The sequence below is a fragment of the Thermobia domestica genome, chromosome 18 (assembly GCF_964235325.1).
Source record: "Thermobia domestica chromosome 18, izTheDome1.hap1.1, whole genome shotgun sequence".
Classification (NCBI taxonomy): domain Eukaryota; kingdom Metazoa; phylum Arthropoda; class Insecta; order Zygentoma; family Lepismatidae; genus Thermobia; species Thermobia domestica.
In genome coordinates, this window is record NC_137471.1 from 119,284,952 (window position 1) to 119,302,025 (window position 17,074).

Below are 17,074 nucleotides of genomic sequence, written 5' to 3' on the forward strand. Positions count from 1 at the left end.
CATACACAAGATTCTTGATATGCCCCCAGAAGAAAAAGTCCAACGGAGTCATATCAGGGCTCCTTGGAGGCCATGGAATAGGTCCCTCCCTCCCTCCCTTTTGTTGTGGCGTCACCATAGCGCGAAGCGCAACAATCCACACGGCACGGCACTGATTCACTGACTACCGCAGCCGCTACGTCGTCTCAAGGTCAACGCTCCGCAGTGCTGCCACCTGTTGATAAAAACATTTCCAATTAGTATGACTAAAACTTTTTGAGCTAGTCGTTTCAGAGAGATTAACTAAATTTTGCTCTCTTTTATCGTTAATAAGATATGATTTTTTAAAACCCCGGTGTTCTTTTATAAACACCTTGGTTATAAACGGTACTTGGAAGGATCCGAGGAAAATCCGGAAAAATTGACGCACAAAGGGCTTGTCCAGCCCTAACGCATTTGGAGACAGCTGGTATCGAACGAGGGACCCATCGCAGTAAATAATTGCTCTAGCACCAAGTGATTGTTTGCCCAATTAGAAACATATACATATTACTCTATTATATCTATTTTCCGGTGATGTATTCAGTTGTGACCTTCACTAAAGGAAAGAATTGTGACGGAATGAGTGCTGTAAAGATAATGCATACCGTCCAGGCCTTAAATGGATTCGATCAAACAAATCTTACAATTAAAAGAGTAAACTCTTACGTTAGTCGACTATATCAGAAGGCATTATTTTCTGTATGATAAGTATAATGAAGATTGGTCGTAAAATAATAATCTTTATATTGGAGTTTGATATCACTAGTCAACAAATTTTAACTTTTTCTGTCACATGTGAGAAAACACCTGACCTTAAAGGAACTTTGGTCGCTGAATTTGAATCTGCAATCCGTTTTTCTCTATCACGCACAGTCTTAACGTGACAGAGGGATTTTAGGGAAATTTCTCCCAAAATTTCCCATTTTCTTCATTTTTGTACCTCTAGCTCGGGTACCCTTAGGCATATAAACATACAAATTATATTCTGGGTTAGCTTGATTTATACTTAGTAAACCCTGTAAGTTTCATCTGAGTCGCATCATTCTTCATTGAGAAATAAATATATTTCTATAAATGTATGCTATGTATACTGTCCATTTTACCATACACAATAGGTGCAGAAAAATCACATGTAACTTCCCCGGGAATTAAAATATAAGCAAGGTTTATACTTCATTGGATTTGTAAAGAAACATACTTTACAATGATGTATACACCATGTCCGCCATTTTTAATAGAGGGAAATTCTAGAGGGATTTTTCGGGAAATTCCCTAAAAAAGTAGATTTTTGTCTCATGTCACTGTTCATATAGTGATACAGAAGCGGGAATTGCGCCAGAATATAGATTTGTATCAATTCAATAAATCAATAGCTCACTAGTAAACAAGGTTTTTGCCACATGAAAGAAAACATCTGATCCCACAGTTTTTTGCGTGACAAGGGGAGGGGGCTGAGAAATTCCCTTAAAATATACATTTTTTTTTTCAAATTTTCGTACCACTGGCCCTTGAAATATAAGTACAAAAATGACACCATATAAAACTTCATCCATTATTGACACATTAACTGCTTGACCTATTATTCTCTTAACCTTTTCAAACCACAGGAACACAAGATATTCACCTAGATATTCAACACAGAGATCTAAAAATTTCAAAATAACGAAATGTATATTTATAATAATATCGCATTTTTAAAAAATTGTGGGAAGTGATGTGCTAATCTTATATGAAACTACATGACTGGCATAAAGTAACGGATTACTTCCAGTTGTCGTGGAAATTTGAAATGTGTCATAATCGTATCTATCCAGTATTAACCCAAAAGAAAATTGTCAAAAGTGAATATTTTTAATTTTTAAGGGTGTTTAAATCGTCGATGAAGAAATACCATGTGTTAATTAAAGTGGCCATTTTTGGGTCCTAATCGCATGCTTTTGATACTTGGAATTGGAATAAAAACTTGAAATTAATTGCGCTTGTGCTCTTTTGTTAGCGTTATCTAAGTAGACCATTTTTTAGCATCATCTAACAAGTAACATTTCCCAAGTGTAACACTCCGATTTTGATAAAATTTGGCAGGTATATAATACACATAAAATAAACGAATACGTGGTTTTTATTTTCTGCCGGTAAAAGGTTTTAGGAGGCAAAAGCCTTCACTCAAAATTTTGAAAGTTGACACCCGAAAGGGAAGAAGAAGTGAACCGAAGTGAAGGAAATTGTGAACATATATTGTAGGCAGAAAATGAGGGAATGCGGGTTTCGTATTTTTCTGAAAAAAAAAACTGTGGGGTGGGGCACAGACCCCTCCAAACCTTTGATCACGGAATATCAAAAATGCTAATAATAGTATGTCAAATGTGTGTAAAGAACATGAAGAATAGCAACGAAAGTTTGTGTATCGACAATACGACAAAAACAAACACATACTGGTTATTATTTTTCTGCTGAAAAACGGTTTTAGGGGCAAAAGCCCACACCAAAAATTTTGAAATTTGACGCCCGAAAGGCAAAAACAATTGGCCAGAAGTGAATGAAATTGTGAATGAAATTGTTGTTGACATAAAATAAGGGAATATTGGTTTCGTGTTTTCCTAGAAAAACTGTTGGATGGGGCACGGACCCCTCCAAACCTTTGATCAAGAAATATCAAAAGTGCTAATAACAGTATGTCAGATGTGCATAGAGAACATGAGGAAATACAACAAAACTTTGCCTAGGAACAATAGGCAAAGAAATAAACAAACACGGGTTTTTATTTTATGCGGAAAAACGGTTTTGTAGGCAAAAGGCCCTACCCGAAATTTTTGAATTTGACGCCCGAAGGGCAAGAAGAAGTGAACCGAAGTGATCGAAATTGTGCGCAAATATTGTAGACATAACATGGGGGAATACGGAATTCGTAGTGTTCTGGATAAAACAATTTGGTGGGGACGGACCCATTCCAAACCTTTGATCATGAAAAGTGCTAATTACAGTATGTCAGAAGTGCCCAAATTTACATGAATAATTAGAACAAAACTTTGTCTAGGAAGAATACGCAAAAATAAACTAATACGTTTTTGTTATTTTCTGCGGAATAACGGTTTAAGGTGGCAAAAGCACCCACACAGAATTTTGAAATTTGACGCTCGGAATGCAAGAAGAAGTTTACCGAAGTGAATGAAGTTGTGCACAGATGTTGTACACATGAGATAAGCTAATACGTGTTTCGTATTTTCTTGAAAAGAAAAGAACTGTTGAGTGGACCGAAGCGAATTAAACTGTGTGTAGATATTGTATATGTAAATTAAGGCCTTTCGTGTTTCAAAAGTGTCTCCATCTGATTTCTTCAAATTTGGCAGATCAACAACAAGGCCAAACAGTATAGCGTATTTTATAGTATTATTTCAGGAGGCACGTTTAACCCTTACAATGTTTTCCCGCATAAACAAAAACACGTGTCGATTAATTTCCTGGTTGCTGGTGATGTGTGAAATTTAAAGCAAAATGAATAGGGACACTTGAGAAACACGATTTTTTTTTTTTACATAGGGTCTTTGCAATATTTACATACAATTTCGGTCCACTCCTTTCTGCGCTATTATGGTAGCGTTTACTTTTCTTTCGGAGGAGGCCAACACTTTTTTTCGCACAAATTAAAACACATTGTTTTGCAAATTGTTCCTGTACAAAGTTTCATTAGAATTCTCCATATTCTTTAGGAACTCCTGACGAATACTTATTTGCACTTTTGATATTTCTTAATCAGCGGTTTCGAAAGTCCATCCCCCCAATCAATCACTTTTTTCCAGCAAAATAATTCAAGTGTACAATTTCTGTGCACATTTTCTTTCAATTCGGTGCACTTTTTCTTGCCTTTTGGGCCGCAAAATTCAAATTTTTGGGTTAGGGCGTTTGCCCCATAAAACCGTTTTTCCGCAGACAATAAACCCGTGTTCATTCATTCTGTTGCATATTGTCCCTAATTATGTGTCGTTCAAATTCTTAGTTCGTTTAAGCACTTCTGACATACTGTTATTAGCACCTTTGCTGTTTTACGATCACAGTATTGGAGGGTCTGTGTCTTTCGGGCTTCAACTTTCAAAATTGTGGATGAAGGCTTTTGCAGGAAATGAAAAAAAACGGATTTGTTTAGTTTTTGCGTACTGTCCATACACTAAGGTTCGTTGGAATTCTTCATATCCTTTACACACATCTACATACTCTTATTAGCACTTTTGATATTTCACGTTCAAAGATTTGGGGAGGTCTGCCCCACCTAACCGTTTTTTTTTTCAGGTAAATACGAAACACGTATTCCCTCATTTTAAGTCTGCAAATCTGAGAGCATTTTCTTTCACTTCGGCCCACTTGTTTTTGCCTTTCGGGCGTCAAATTTCAAAATTTTCGGTGGGAGGATTTTACCCAATGAAACAGTTTTTCAGCAGAAAATTAAAAAAAAACACGTATTCGTTTATTTTTTGTGTAGTATCAACATGCCAAATTTTATCAAAATCAGAGTGTTACACTTGGAAGTGTTACTTGTAAGTAAAACTTTCCAACTTTAAAATGGATTAGTGGGGAACTGAAAAATATTTCCCATGTTATTTATATGCGATACCTTTTACACACCAAAATTATTGGGCACTTCTTCTAGGGCTACAGTGATTAAATTTGACATGATTTTAGCTTCTCTGAGAGTAAGCCACTGAAAAATTGCAGAAATTGAATATTTTTATTCTTAGGGGTTCTAAAGGGGCGTTGAAGATATTTCCCATGTTATTTAAATGAACCATTCTTTGGAATTATAATAGCATATTTTAGTTACTTAGAATGGGAATTAGAAGGGATAATCAGTTACTTGAAATTCAATATAGTTGCCCGTTTTCGTTAGCATTACCCACATAAATCACCAAAAAATCAACTGTAGAGCGGTTTTAATGGTAACTGAAAAATCTTCCACGTGTTACTTACATGGGATACTTTCTACACCCAATAATGTATAGGCACTTCCGGCAGGATTAAAATGAATTTTGTCTTGTAGTCTTTCTGTACTAACCCACAGAAACATTGCCCAAAGTGAATATTTTTCGTTTTTAGTGGTCTAAAGTTGAGGTGGAGAAATTTCTATGTTATTTAATTGGGCGTTTTCTTGGGATACAAAATTTAATCTTTTAGATAGTTGAAATAGGAAATAAACTTGAAATTTGGCAGAATTATGGGGTTAAGAGGTGCGAGGTCGTAGGCCGAGTACATGCAGAGGTCTTATAAATACAACCGAAATAATTTAAAAATTATAATAATATTATGTATATACGTTGATTTAGGCTATGAATCTACATTTGATGCAGAAAAACATATTTATAGTTTTCTAGAAGTTACTAAACAGTTGGTAACTTTTCGTTACCACCGTTTTCGTATAAAGATATATCACGATGATTGTTTTTACTATTCGTATTGATTAACACAAATATTTTGCAGCAGTATAATTGTTATATCATAAAACATTCAGTGCTCCGATATTGTGATACCACTTTTGGCAAATGAGAACTCACATTTACAATATAGCGCTTATATTTGTTGGCCCACAGTACAATATAATAGTCTTGGGGCAATTATCAGGGAGACTTTGACACTGGAGGATGTCATCTTTCTCCGTCTAATGTCAGCAACGCTCTATTCCGGTCTAAGTTACAATATCATTGTATTACTTACTTACGTGTTGCTCGTTTCTGCTGAGGCATAGCCACATTTTTCAAACCTGGACGGTTAGTTTATGGTGCCATATACATTTTCCCTGTTTCTAACCTGAATACGTTTCTTTATGATCAACCATCTTGATAAATAATGATAGTACATATTTACAACAAAGATATTCTAAAACAGCCTAGTATCCGTAAAGAGACACGTCTTTAATGAGGCGGTTTGAAAGGCATAAACGCTTTCTTCTAGATGAATATATTACGTGATAATTAGTAAAATTGAAAAGTGTTAAACAGTTTTCTGGTAAATCATATATGGCACCACACAGAAAAATTGAAGTCTAATGATAGCAAATGAGCAATTCTAATGAGAAAGTTAATGGAGACGTCAACAATATCCTCGCAGTGTTATTCATTATAGAATGATCTAATGTTCGATTCCCGGCAGACCCGTAGCTAGAGATTTCGCACGCGGGACAAAGTAGAATTCGGCCTCCCCTACACTCACCTTAGCAAGCTTTTCCTTCTATCTACAAATAAAGGAAGCAGCGTTTGTTGTGTTACACAAGCTCCTTGGACAGTCCATTGAAACAAGCAAAAGCAATTACAGTGAAACCTCTGAATAACGGACACCAATGTGACAGGAATTTTTGTCCGTTACTGAGAGTTTACAGAAACTTAATTACTCACAACGGTAATGGTATGAAGTAATATACAATAAATACATTATGTATGAGCGTAACTATGTAAAACTCAATATGAAAATACTCTATTTAGTAGTTACATTATTTAAATTACTGCAAGGGATGAAGGAGCAATTCATGTCTGTTAAATAATAGTAGTGCCGGGGGATATGTTAGTATATTAGTTTTCCATTTATTTCAAATTTTCAGAAATGTCTCAAAGATGCACTATAAACCAAATCTTTTGTTTAGCGAAAAAGGCATGCTTTTTCCTCTACAAGGTAAAAAACTCATTAGCAAGTGTTCTTTAAGAATTCTAAATACACACACACACACACACACACACACACACACACATATATATATATATATATATATATATATATACATCAGCTAATGATTATGACACCAAACACTATTCGAAGCTTTTTTGCACCCACTGGAAAACGTGAAGTGTATTAATATTTATTTGCATATATTGTTATTGTAGACTGTTCCCATAATGCCCACCGACTTCGATTTTACAAAATTTGAGAAATAAATTTCACTTTTTAATTTGTGCTCAATTTGAAGGCATTTTCTTATACTACCATTAAGAAACCCATATACATCATATTACGAATCAATCATTTTGGAACAATTTCATGTGTTACACGCAGCAGTGGTACCAATCTTTGAAAGTTTCATTTACAACTTTTTTCTTTTTTTAACTGATTTTCTGAGTAATGGTGCTTTAAGTATAAAGTTACAATAAGATTTATCTCTCTATCTATCTCTGTCTGTCTGTCTGTCTGTCTGTGTTTGTGTGTGTTTCTAGTTTCTAAGCGTGTGTATACAACGAAGTATACTTTCCTGTGTACGTATGCTAGTGCGTGTATGTGTGGCGGGGGAATATGGAGTATTAATGGGATTTCATAGTGGGACTTATCGATATTAGTACGTATATAAGAGCGGCCGTTACTTCACACGATAACCTTGGACGAATGCTAATGTTTTAATTTAGGGAGTTCCTCTCGAGGGAGTTCCTTAATGGAGGTGATTCGCCAACTGGAAGTGGTAGAAATGGGTCATTTCCGATTTTAACGTTGATCGCTATAGAGCTTACAAAATTTGGACGATTACTGTGTTTGAATTTCATCATATTCTTTGAGTCTACGTCTCATATAACATCGATGCAGAAAGGGAATCCTAAACTTAAATAATTAACTAACTCAAAACTGATGAGAGTAAAAAAAGTCAAGGTTTCGGCAGAAAACTACCACAAAAATTTGGAATAGAAAAAGTATCAAGTATCCAGTTGGAGAGGGAAGGAAAGGATGGGAACACGGACATAAAACAATAAATTACATTATTGAAATGGCAAACAGTGATGACTATACAGGTGCCTCTTGGGTCTAGAACTTCGACGTTCCCTCTATGGCATTTTCCGAGATTGCACAATCTGAGTTACTAGAATTTTCACAGTACTATACACACCAATCTTTTATTCAATTCCCCCGCCCTGGAAAATCTAAAATGAATAATGCCTCCTATTGTGCTCAATACGAATTACATGTATTTTTGCAGTACTGATTTTCCACGTCCATTTAGATACCCCCCCTTTCAAGATTGAATCGGAAATGGTCTCGTTTCTACATCGATTGTACAGAAATGTTTAGGCGAAATTTTCGTTTGTACACAATTAGTGGCGCCGCCAGAACAAAAAAAAACTGGGGTCTGTCCAAATGGTAGCCCCACCATGTCCAATTCAATCACAAATCATCGCAATCGTTTCTACATCGTTTGTACAAAAATGTGCAGGCAAAAGTTTCGTTTCTACTCAATTAGGGGCGCCGCTAGAACGAAAGCAAAGTGGGGGCTGTCTAAGTGGTAGCCCCCACCATATTCAATTCAATCACACATTTTCGCAATCGCTTGTACACCGTTTCTACAGAAGTGTGCAGGCAAAATTTTCGTTTGTACACAATTAAGAGCGTCGCCAGAACGAAAACAAAGTGGGGACTGTCTAACTAGTAGCCCCCAATATGTCGAATTTAATCACAAATTGTCGCAATCTTTTGTACGTCGTCTGTACAGAAATGTGAAGGCAAAATTTTCGTTTGTACACAGTTAGGGGTGCCGCCAGAAAGAAAACAATGTGGGGCTGAGTATGGTACATATGTATGTTCTGCAGACAACTTTCCCCTCAACCCCTAACTGCCAAAAATTACAAATCCACCACTAACCATAGTACTTTAACAAAGAAGAATAGCACAAAGCAGATTGGGTAATTGCACTGCACATAGGTATTTATGACATTTAAAAATCAAACAAAATGAACTAAGTATTTTGAATATTTTATATTTAATAAATCATGAAAAAGTGTGTAATTTGTAGAGAATTAATACAATTCCAAGAGTTCACTAGAAATGGAAACAAGAGGTCTGATAATTGTAAAATATGTTATAGAGCAGAGAACATGAATAAAGAAATTGAACATGGTTGAAAATATTCTGGACCGTTGTTAGATTATTCACTCTCATCAAAAGAACGAGTGGTTGAAATACATAATAAAATGCTAGAGCACGACTTTATAAAAATAATGTGTCTTTTCTTTAAGGATATAGACACAGGATTTAAGATTTTAAGACCAGCTACATTATCAGAATGTAAGTTTGTAGATTCAACATATAACCCTGTAGGTTTTACATTACTAGCACCACAAGTTATTTTATTTAAAGATATAATACGTGTTGGTTTCCCACCATATTTTACTAGAAGGAACGAAATTACATCTTGTTATGACTTAACTAATGAAAGAAATATTAATAATAAATGTGTTGTATGTGGAATTCCTACATATTATAATGAAAACTTTTGTTCCATATCCCATATAAAACTTCATGATTGGTTACAAAAAAGATCGCCAGAATTTAAAGAAAAGGGATATAATATCACTAACTACAAATCGCCACTAGATGACTAACCTAATTACTAAACACTTTCTTTGAATATTTTTTTTTGCTTTAACATTAGTTGACTGACACAATTTTGGGACTAGACTTTTGGTATATGAAAATTGGTTAAAGATTGTTTGTGTATATAACTTTATAGCATTTAAATATGAAGAGCTTATATCTAAAATTACACTACACTACACTACTTACAATTACACTTTTACTCTATCCCATAATGACCCCAAGCTAATGTATTTACACCATCTCGCGCTATATATCTTTTAATCGTCCGAGGAATCTAGTGCCAGCTTATGAACGGTTATGCTATATATATCGTGCTTATAACTCCTAATGAGGTTTATGTCTTTATATGTTTTTACATTTTTAAATAAACTTTCTTTATAATCAATTAACAGGAACTCTTTTGATATTACAGCTTTAGTTACTCCTTTAGCTTTTTTCTCTTCTTTATTTTCTACTCTATAAGCATACATCTTTGATCTCAATCCAATAAACTCCGTCATTATTTTACCCTTATTCTCATCTTTCATCTTACCTATTACTTTTTTACTTATTAGTAGCAGTCCATATATGTTATTTTCCTTGTATGCACTCGTATCAAATTGATCAATTATTTCTCCTATGTCTTTGTAAAAGTCTTCACTCTCAATCTCATATATAAAGCTATCGGTATCCATGTAATATAAATCTATATTGTTTCCATATTTTGGCTTCATAGTGTTATAATGAAAATCATACATTAATAGTTTTGATAGTTCTAATACACTCATACCAACATATATGGGCTTATTAAATGTCAATCGCCCTTCTTCCATATGTATAGCACACACATTCTCTGTAAATATTGTTCTGTAATCAAAATTAGGTTTTGCATTTAATTTTTCTACTCTTTCAGGATCACATTCTAATTGTATGGGCTGCTTGTTTCTAATATTTTCCATAGTCTTTCCAAATACTGAGTTATTCATGAGCTTATAAAAATCTTCTTGAAACTTGTTTTTAGCTTGCGTTCTCATATTTCTATTTAAATCAATGTATTTTTAACCAATCTGGTTGTTTGAATTCTAATACTCTATGCACTTTCTTTAATTTCATTCCAAGCGACATATATCGTTTTAAGTTCCTATAGTGAATTACATATCTTTCCTTATTATAAAGTGTTGTTAGTAGTTTTGATTGTTTAGATTCTGGTGGACACATGTTTTCTGGAGTTAATGGTAAATCAGAATGTTTGTTGTGTAAATACTTTGGATATTCTAAATCTACTTCTAATGTATAACCAGTTTCTGAATCATCTGGAATGTTCATTATATCTATGTAAGGTTTAACCCATTTAGAATCTTTATAAGGCATGTATTGACTCATCGCTCATCCATAAAAGTTGTTTGCGTCTAGATATTCTAGGTATGTTGAACACTCATCTTTATTATAATTTGCCATATATTTGTTATTTGCTTTTACATATCGTTTACTACATTGTGAGATTCCTCCTCCTATACCCTTTTCTAACATTAGTATTTTATCATAATCAGTTAACATTTCTAAGTTAATTTTAGTCATCTTTAACATTGCATCCCACGATAAGCCCGGTGCTGTATAATACCATGCAGGATCTAATCCATATGCCTTTAAACATACATCTCTGAAGTTTTCAAATATATCTGTTAATTGAAGGACATCTGTTTTGTTATAATGTTCAGTTAAGTCCTCCCCTAACTTTAGATCGAATTCTTTATAAACTCGTACATGAAGCTTATGGCGTTCAGGACTCATTTTTTTCCTGTTAATCTGTTTGTAAATTTGTCTGGAGATAATGGAACAGGTTCTTTCAATTTTTCAAATGAATCAAAAAAGTCATATAGATAATCACCTTTAGTATTAACTAGATCAAGTTTATCAATCGGGAAAAACTTTAATGTTTCTCGAAATTGTTCTGGTTTTAAATTACTAGTTAACTCTGCTAAACTCTTTGAGATAAATCTAAATGAATCAATAAATGTTAAATATATTCCATCTTTTTAAGTCCAGCCCTTATATATTTTTCATATGTTTTGTACCTTTCCTCATTATTTGCGATTAGTTTAATTTTCTGTGTATCATATGCTAACTCCTTAATGAACAAATGCGTATCATAACCAGTTAAGTTGTGAAGAAATGCAGGAACAAAGTTAGGATTTTTATAGTTTAAATTGCAATAACTGTGAGTTGCACCTCTAAACTTTCCAGTTAAATGATCATGATCTCTTACTTTTGCTTTATTTTTATTTATCTTATACAAACATTTTCTTAATTCTTATTTCCATTCTTTTATTTTTTCACTCATACCATCTTTATCCTTGTAGAACTGTATTTTCTTCTTCAATATATTTATTTTTTATCAACGGCTGGTGGTATGTTATTCAAGTTTTTCTCACATATATGACAAGTATCTGAATTGTTATAAGCTTCTATTTCTTCCTCGGTAAGCGGATTCATATTAGCTATCCTTTTATATATTTCCATAATTTCTATTGCTTCTGTTTGTAACATTTCAATAAATACTTTTGCGGCATCTGGACCTATATAACTAACAGGAATTTTATAATCTCCATTTGAATATTTAACATAGTAACAAAAACTCATTGGCTCATGCTTTTGATATTTTACTACAATTATGCTCTATTTTTAACTTAAATAAGATACATTCAAAGTCAGCAAATATGACAAATGGAACTCTTAATGATCGATTAAAGTTTTGAAACTCTATGTGATTGTCACATCATTTAGGAAGTTGTATTCTAACAGCCTCATGCTCTTTACAATATAGCTCATGGTTTTGCAACTGCTTCTCATTTCGAAAGTGTCTTGTTAAACATCTATCACAAAAGTATAACTTCTCGGTATGTTTTGTCACTTGACTTCTTATTAATCGTGATAAGTCTTTTATCCAACAAAAATAATTATTATTTTGATCATCTTTTATATATATGTAAATTAACATGTTTCTCTTGTTTTGTTTTTGTGATTTGAAGTGGGTATACATTACAGTTCTTGTCATAGCTGTAAACATTGATGGAAATATTACTTCTTTCAAATTTCGGAATATCTTTTAATTGTACTGGAAATTCAATGTTATCACAATACTCCTTTTGCAACTTATTAACATGTTGTTTATAATGTGAAGGTTTTTGATACTGAGATCATCTGTCTATAGGTTTTAAATAGCTTGAAATAGAATACAAGAAACATTTATTATCTTTATTTTTAATATTAATCACTGCTTTCTTATCTTTAATTGGTTTAGGAAGTTCAATATAGGAAGAAGCTCTTAATGGTACATACTTGTTTAATCTGATTTGTAAATATTTAATTTGATGTATTATCCATCCTTATCCTCTACCTTCAAATTCTTCCATTTCTCTACGAAGTTTTTGTTTTGCGTAATATATATATTCATTTAAGTCAGTTGACTCTAATATTCTCTCGTTTGATGTTTTGAAATTGCGCTCTTGTATTTCTTTATCTTTTATATAATCACAGATGAAAACAAGGTTAACTTTAACAGTCTGAAATTTTAATTCTTCTTTGATTTTGTTAATAGCAACTCTTCCACTTGTACCTAAAAATTTTATTGGGTCTTTATATCCACCTATGTTTTCAACTTTAATAGTTTGTAAACGCTTCTTGAGTGCTGTTTCTTCTAATTCTATCTTAATTGGTATACGTGCTGGTTTCGGCCCTTCAATTACTTCTTGTTAAAATGGGAATATATTTCTAATCTGTCTTCTGCTTTGTTCATCGTCATGTTGTTTAAGAAGGTCTATCAGTTCTGCTTTTCTTATTGGGAATATATTTTGACCCCCTTTTCTTTACATTGTCGTCTTAACTCTATTACAGTAAATCTAGTATAATTACTCATCTTTTAATATATAGAAATCTTACTATCACTCTATCGTTTTTATCTTTACCAGATTATTTCTAATCATTTTCGTACTATTTTTCCTTCCATTTGCCCTAATACAACACTTAACATTGTACACTCCTGCCATTGTCTACATTTATTATGCGTTGTATTAGAACACGACTTTCATGGGAATAACCCATCAAAGTTACATATACACATATTAAAATTAAATAATTTTTGTAAACTTACTCATCATCGTCATAATCATCACTGCCATATTTATATTCATCATCACTACCAAAATCAGATGTTTTTTTGTTGTATTATTAATAATTCTTTTTCCTTTAACAGTATTTGCTTCTCTAGTAGTGCTGTTATGAGTTTAAGATCTTGATGAATAAGGGTAGGCTTATTTTGTATCAATTTACAATGTGCTTCCATATTTATTATATAGAAAATTAGCAAAAATGATTATTATTTTTTAAGATTTATATATAAAACGAGATTATGGATAGGAAAACGATTCCCCAACTTAAACAATATTGCAGAGAGAACAGAATACAAGTTATTTAAAGCAGAGGTTATTTAAAGCTTACAAAAGCAGAACTAATAACCTTAATCAACGAACACAGAACAACTGCCACAAGTTCACAACAGTCAAGTGAACAAGATAAAACAGCTGCTATTAATTCACAACAACTAACTGAACCTATAAAAGACATGGCTCAAAAATTAAATCCTGAACATATCGTAAACTAGTTTGAAAATCCGCTTTGTAAAAATATAGTTATAGATATGCTTAATAATCGAAATGTCGAAGAATGGAGACAAATTTCAGAAATAAAGGACTTATTCGATAATTTTCTACATACTTTCAAAAACAAGATAAATTGGTATTCAGTTACATCAAAGCATAATATATCACTTTCTTTTATAGAAAATCACGAAGAACACATTGATTGGGTTAGATTATCAAGAAGAAAAGATCTGTTTCAACATGAAAGCATTATTAATAAATATGGCGATATGCTTTTCTGGGATAAATTGTGTGAGTCAAAGTATGGATCAAGGTCTTAATCTCATCTAAAACCAGAATTCGTATTAAAACATAAAGAACATACAAGTCAACATATAAAATGGAATTACTACACTTATGAATATGCTCGACAAATGACGGAAGATTTTCTTAATGAGTTTAAAGAAGATATTGATTGGCTTGCATTCACTGAAAAAAATAACTTGAGAGAGTATACAGAGAAACAAGCTATTAATTTTTGTACACAATTCAGAGAATACCTACAATGGGAGATAATCTCTTATCATTCAAATTTGCTCACACTTGCATTCCTAAGAACCATTAAAGGTAAGCTCTGTTGGGATGTAGTTTCTAAAAAGTGTCATATTGAAAGAAAACAACTGACAACCTTTTTGAGCGAATTTAATTCTCTTATCAATTGGCGAGCTATTACAACACAACTAGATGAAACACATGTGAGAAAATACCAAAATAGAGTTTATTGGCCAAATGTTAGCGTAGATGATAAAAGCGAAAAATTCATTCTCGAGTTTGAAAGCAAAGGTTTAGATTTAAGTGGGATAGTATACTTGTTGGAATAGGAGTTTTTCTGAAAGCTTTATAATGAGAATCAAAGACAAGATCAATATAGTTCAATTCTTAAGAATAAATAGACATGTTAGCGATCGCCTTAGAAACAAACTAACGTTACTTTCGTCAGGTTTACGCTTAATAAAAAACTCAGAAAAATATCCAATATGCAAAGAGACAAAAACTCAATTGTGTAAAACAGCATGCGAACATGTGTTCTGTGTTGAGTGTATGCTTGCCTGGTTAGGAAATAATAACACTTGTCCTTTGTGTAGAACGGTTATGCATAATAATAACAATAATGACAATAATTATATTGAATATTCAGCAGAAGAACCTGATTTTGATAACCCAAGTTTATTCTAGATATCCCTGATATTGATAGCACGTTTTTATGAAGAATACTAGAATTAGGTTAGTGTAGATTAATGTTAAGCTTTTATGATCAATAATCATAAAAGTTATATTTACATAAGATTAGATATTACCCTTACCTTTATAAATATCTAGTTATCTCTTATACTTAAAAACTCATCATCTTCTTCTCCATACACATTCTTTAGGTCTACATGACAATCATACTTTCCTTTTACTTTATTTAGAAGGTTGATTGAGTTTGGGTACTCCCATACAACTAAAACAATCATCATTCATCTTAGCTTAAACACAAGTAGAATGAGTCGCTATTCATACTCACCTTTTATGGAATAATAACCATAAAAGACATTATATATTTACACTACCACATTACTTTTATCTATCCAACTATTACATGAATCATCACATCGTAACCATTTAACGTATACTTTGTAACCTTACTTTCTCAACACTTTCTCCACCAAGTATTCATCTTTGTGTTTCGTCTTTAATAGTTCTGGTTCATAAAAACCACCTTGTACATCCTCTTCTTTTAACTCTTTAATTCTATAGGTAGGTGGATTAGATGGAATAACTTCGCTAATAACAAATATTTCTGTTTACCAATTAGGTGTATATGCTTTCTCAAATAACCCTTTCGATTTACTTATACGAAAATAATCACCTAATTTATATTTGGTTTTACACGCTTATATTCTTTTTGATACACTTTCTCCAATATTGTTCGCTCATTCTTTTTGTTAACTTCTATAGGCTTTAAACCAATTGTTCTATGAATGTGATGATTATACTCTTTAACTAGTGTTGGTAATATCTCTATCCATTTGTAATTTCCTTGTGTTGTTAACTTCTTCCACATGTTCTGTTTAAGTGTTCTATTAAATCTTTCAACAACAGAAGCTTTCTTACCACTATAGGTTGAGTAATGATTAATCTTATTTACCTGCATCAACTTTTTAAATTCTTTATTGTAAAACTCTTTGCCTTGATCTGTTTGTAAGTTATTAGGTTTTCTAATTTTTAATATTGGTTCAAACGCTTCTGTAACATTTCTACCACTCTTATCTTTAACGGGAAAAGCAAATGCATATTTCGAAAGTACATCTATAACTGTTAGCAAATACTTATAACCTTTATTTAACTTGGAGACACCTTTTAATATACCACTATCCATTTCTACAAAATCAGCTTGCCATAAGTGATCTATACCTTTAACAATAACACTTAGCCAAGGATAGTTCTTTCTAGAAGGTTTGTGAATTTCTTGTATAATGTCTTCTCTAATACCTTTACCTTCTTCTAGTCAATCTTTCTTTTTAACGAATTGAGATTCAGTAATACCACATACAGAACAAATACCTTTCTTTAAAGTTTTTCCATTCTTTGTTCGTCCTTTGTATCTGTTGATTTCTTACACTTAACACAATACATTCTATTTATTGTATAGAAAATCATTTAAGTTCTCTTTCTATGTACATAATAACAGTTAATAATTGCCCTTCGAAAGCTGAATTTTTATCTGCTTCAAACGTAATTACATCACTCTTTTTAACGTCTAAACGAAAAGTTTCAACTAAAGTATCGTTCAAAAATATATGTAGATAGTATTTATCTAAACTTAATTCCATATACATTACTTTCCCATTATAGAGAAACTTGTAGCCATTAGATAGATTAAATATCCTAAAGATTGGGTCTTTAACATTTTTAGTACTCAATCGACATAATAGATTTATAGTTTCTTTTTTCATAATGAACATATTTGCTTCTCTGTTTGATACTTGGAAATCTTTTTTAGTAACAAATTTATCTATATCGTCCTTTCTAACAACGTTCTCTAACTGCGATGATATTTCTGC